The following is a 4,857-nucleotide window of genomic DNA, read 5'->3' as shown; positions in this document are numbered from 1 at the left end:
ACGTCCTCCTGCCCCACGTAACTGACGCTGTATGATTATTCTAGCAATAAAAACGGCCCGGATCTTCCTCTTCCGCAGCATCCTGCATCATGTAGCCTGCTCCACGACGCCCTTTTCTTTATCAGTGTGGTGTTGCCCGACGCAACAGACCCTGCTCCATCTCCCCTCCATTCCTGGACTGTGGACAAAGGCTCAGCTCAGGAACTGGGGTGACCTGGGCTAATCCTGCCCCTGGGCCAGGCCAGCAGGGCACACACTCCTCCCTCCCACTGTGTGGTTCCCTCCTGCTCTGGTCTAGAGAGAAAGTAGCTGAAGCTCATGAAACAACCTCATTTTGAGGCCTGTGGGTTTTCTATGGTGACTCCAAAGAAGATGAACATAGGGGACTGGAGATGAACATTGGCGACTGGGGGAGGGAGCTGTCAGGGGTGAAGTTACCACCACATCCTAGCAGGGGCCTGGAGCAGGGGTCCTGCCCAGCTCCTTACACCTCAAGCCAACCATGAGATACCATGAGATATTTCTAAACCTCAGCCTCCTCAGGTCCAATGCCTTTTCAGTCCTGGTTAGAAACTGCTTCTCCATGGAACCACATTTACTGAGTTGTTCTGACACTCTTTATTCTGTGCGATTTGAATTCATTTATTCTGGGGCTTGATGTTAATTGTCTTCCCATCATCTTGTGTTGTGTATCCTGTCATTCTTTTACACACACACACACACACACACACACACACACACACACACACACACTCCCCTCTCTTTGGCAACCAGACCCTCCCTCAGCACTGGGGTTACTCTGACCCTCTGTCTCTGGTCCCCTCAGAGCCGCCCTCTCTGCAGTATCTCTACTAAGGGGTGTCTGAGCAGGCCCAGGAGTCCCTACACCTCCTGCCTCTGACCTTGTGGGAAACCAGCCCCTCACCCTGCATGACAGTGAGGAGACGAAGGCAAAGTCCTGAGGTCAGTGATTGATGGAGGACACAATTTGCTTTTTTCGTTTCTTTTTCCCCTCATTGTATTATTCAGGTGAGTTAGCATTGGTTTACACACTGTATGTGTTCAGAGGCCCAGGGTCACCCCTCTTCAGATGTTTGTTACCACATCACGCCTACCATGAGGGCACCCACAGACTTCACCATAGTCCACTGGGCCCTCTTCCTACCTTGTTTACTGCTCTTAGTCCCACCCTATAGCTTCAATTCCACAGTCATATTTCTAGAGTTTGTTTTGGTTTAGTTTCACCTGTGCCTGCTTTGTTTCTTCATATTCCACATATGAATGAAATCATCCAGTATTTAACTTTCTCCTTCAAACTTATTTCACTTAGCATAATCCCATCCATATCTATCCTTGTTGCAAAGTCAGTAGTTTTCTTTTTCATGGCTGAGCAGTATTCCATTGTGTATACAGTTTGTGTTCTCCATCCCCTCATCTGTCATTGGGCACTTAAGTTGTCTCCATTGCTTGGTTATGATAGCCAGTGCTGCAGTGTTTTACCTTCTTAGGATAAATACCAAGGAATGGAATGCTTGACCAAGGTCTATTTTGAATATTTTGAGGAAACTTCATTTGTTTTCTATGCTACCCATCGAAAAGAGAGGTTCCAGGTTCCTTCACCCAAGGAAACGTGGGGCTGAGAAGGATGAGAAGCTAAGGAAGAGGAGGAAGATGTGGAGTAAAATGAGGAAAGACTAGAGGAGGCGCATGGAGCAGAAACACATGTGAAGAAGAAGCCAGGCTTGTTCCTCAAGCTTGGACTTGTGCCAGGGAATTGGGGACACAGCAAGAGACATGTGAAAGAGACAAAGACTTGGGTGAGAGGCTGATAATGGCAGTTGTTATCTTGATTTGGATTTTGATTTTGCTCTTTTCCTTTCAGACTGGCCCCTCCTTCCCCTGTCCCATGGGTCTCTACCAGTAGGTGCCTTAGCCTTGTGGCAGGCTTTCGGGCCCCAGTGGGCCTGCTTTGGGCCAACTCTGTTTCACTGGGTATTTACCCATGAGGGGACGGGTAGCTTTGGGTGCTTTACTTGCGAACTATTCTAACTATATTCTTTCTCTTCTCTCTGTTGCACACTAATTTTCTATTGCACACTAATTTTATTAAAGTTCTTTTCTATTGAAGGTCTTATGCTTTAGAGTATGTTTTCTCTTTATTCAGCTGATGAAGATCCCATGTAGTGTACAGGTTTGAGGAAACCCTCATTCTGACCACTAACAGGACCAGACTTCATTCCCACCCACCATGTACCAGAAAGATTTCCTTTTCCTCCACACCCTTCAATGGGTCATTCTCACAGGTGTAAAGTAGTAACTCATTGTGGTTTTAATTGGCATTTTCCTGACAGCACATGACAAACATTTATCCACGTACTTATTGGCCATCTGTATGTCTTTACAAAAGTATCTATTTAGCTCCTCTGCCCCTATTTTTATAGAGTTGTTTTCTTGTTTTGCAGTTCTTTGTAGATCTTGGATAGTAAGTCCTTTTTGGATTGATGATGTGCAAATATTTTCTCCAACTTGATGTTGTCTTTTCATTTTAATGAGTTTCCCTCACTATGTAGAAGCTTTTTAGTCTCATGTGATTCCATTGGTTTCTTTTTGCTTTTGCTTCCTTGGAGCACAGAAGACATTAGGGGCAGTGAAAATACTCTGCATGATATTCTCACGATGGACACAGGTCATTATACATTTGTCCAACACCCACAGAATGGACAACACCAGAGTGACCCAAGAGAAACCATGACGTGCGAATATGATGCGCGGGTCCCTCACTTGTAACCCACGTGCCAGTCTGGTCTTAACACGTGATTTGGACATGATGTGTGAAGAGTTTTATAAATTGAGGAATGAAGTGTAAATTTATTTTTGAAAGCATATTTCATGCTCATGCAAGGACATTTAAGTAACACTCAAGGATACGCATAAGTAAGTCATTCCCTTCCATCCCCCAACATCCCAGTCAGCCAGTAGCTGCTCAAAACCAATTAGCAATTTATTTTTTCTCTTCTAAAAAAATATATCCATGTTTCTGTCTGGACAATAATGCTTGTTTTCCCATCATTAAAGGAATTCAGGTCACAGAGTGGGGGAAAACATTTGCATATCACAAAACTGATAAAGGACAGTATCAAGAATTTACAAATAATGTTTAAAATTCAATGATCAGCAAGAAATAACCCAATTTTAATAAGGACAAAAACAGTGTTATAAATATAGCAAAAAAAAAAAATTGACTTCTGGGCCTCCCCTGGTGGCGCTAGTGGTTGAGCGCAGCACTGTGAAGCTGTCCGCAGCCTCTGCAGTGCAGGTTCCATCCCGGCTGGTGGGCAAGAATCCCACACGGCGCGGCAGACCTCTCCTGTCTCACCCGCTGCTCCCCTCAGCAGTATATTTCATCAGTCTGCCTGTTCTGTTCCCCGCTCTGTCTCTAGTGAATCTTATCACCTCCCGTGCATATGGCCTGTACCCCAGTTCTTATGCATGAATAAATAAATCTTTTTATTTATATTTTATTTAATATTATTTATAGACATAGCAACTTATGTAGACATAAAAAAAATAAAAATATGAACAAATGCTCAATATCACAGTTAAGAACAACAGTGACACCATCCCACTGCTGTCCAGGGTGCGCACAACAGAAGCCTCATCAGGTTCATTGTAAAAGATCCTTAGGGGCTGAGAGACACATCAGAGCCCTAGGCACTGTCGCTGCCTGGTTGAGAACAAAACAGAACCTGGTCAGAGATGAGACCACAGGAAGGACTGATGAGGGTGACTCCCCCATGGAGTCCATCTACACTGTCCCCAGGGACTCAGGGATCAAACCCCGGTCCACACTTACCTGCGGCCTGAGTGTAGCTTCCTCCTTGTCCTCCTGTGGGAAGAAACATCATGTGAGACCAGGGAGCAGTCAGGTCAGAAGACCTAAAGGAATCTTTTAATCCTGCACAACAGGGAAGTTTTCAGAACTGGGACTAAAGACCCAGGTCAGGACTGGGAAAAATGAAGACAGGAGGTGAGGGGGGACTGGACCAAATGCCCTCTGGGCAACACACATGTGTGTGGATGGTACTTCCCATTAACCAGGCAGGACAAGTTCTCCCTGGGACATGAAAGCTCCCAGTGGACAAGATCCCCCACTCCCTTCCCTACCTGAGTGCTTCTTCCTCCACATCACAGCTGCAGCCACCACAGCTCCAGTGAGCACAGCTCCAAGGAGAACCAGGCCAGCAATGATGCCCGCGGTGGGGATGGAGGACTGAGGAGGGGGCACTGGAAGGGAAAGGAAGATCATACCCTGAGCCCCAGACCTTATCCTGACCCTCTGAAGGGCTCCAGAAGGGCTCCTGATGGCCCTGAGAACAGCCTCAGTGCCCACATCCTTCTCCTCACCCCATCTCAGGACTTGGGGCTCCAGCAGCCCCTCATGCTGCACGTGGCACGTGTATCTCTGCTCCTCTCCAGAAGGCACCATCACAGCCACCCACTTCTGGAAGGTTCCATCTCCCCCAGGCCTGGTCTCCACCAGCTCTATCTCCTGGATCAGGTCCTCCCCATCTCGTTGCCAGGTCAGGGTGATGTCCGCAGGGTAGAAGCCCAGGGCCCAGCACCTCAGGGTGACCTCATACTCAGAGGTGGGGTGGTGGGTCACATGTGTCCTTGGGGGATCTGAGGTGGTAAATCAGAAAACTCACTTTGTGTTTCCTCCATGGACACTGAGGAATCCTCATGAGACCATCCTCACAATGGACAAGACAACCGGTGTGGCAGGAATGACAGGGGTGAAGGATGCCCTGAGCAAACTCCATACAAATTTCATGATCACCAAAGGGAAGGTTGCGAGGA

General features: G+C 47.1%; 1 long non-coding RNA gene across 1 annotated transcript; it reads right to left on the bottom strand.

The window, feature by feature from the left end:
* Positions 1 to 3,631: 3,631 nt before the first annotated feature.
* LOC129144676 (uncharacterized) lies at positions 3,632 to 4,184 on the bottom strand. Its single transcript, XR_008549091.1, has 3 exons — positions 4,165 to 4,184; positions 3,854 to 3,886; positions 3,632 to 3,724 (listed from the first exon to the last, which is right to left on the bottom strand). It is a non-coding gene; the product is annotated as an uncharacterized LOC129144676 (long non-coding RNA).
* Between the last annotated feature and the right edge of the window lie 673 nt (positions 4,185 to 4,857).

This window comes from Talpa occidentalis, unplaced genomic scaffold (genome assembly GCF_014898055.3).
Source record: "Talpa occidentalis isolate TD23 unplaced genomic scaffold, MPIMG_talOcc4v2.1 talOcc4.58, whole genome shotgun sequence".
NCBI classification, from domain to species: domain Eukaryota; kingdom Metazoa; phylum Chordata; class Mammalia; order Eulipotyphla; family Talpidae; genus Talpa; species Talpa occidentalis.
Note: the sequence above shows the minus strand (reverse complement) of the source record. Positions and strands in the feature narration are given on the sequence as shown.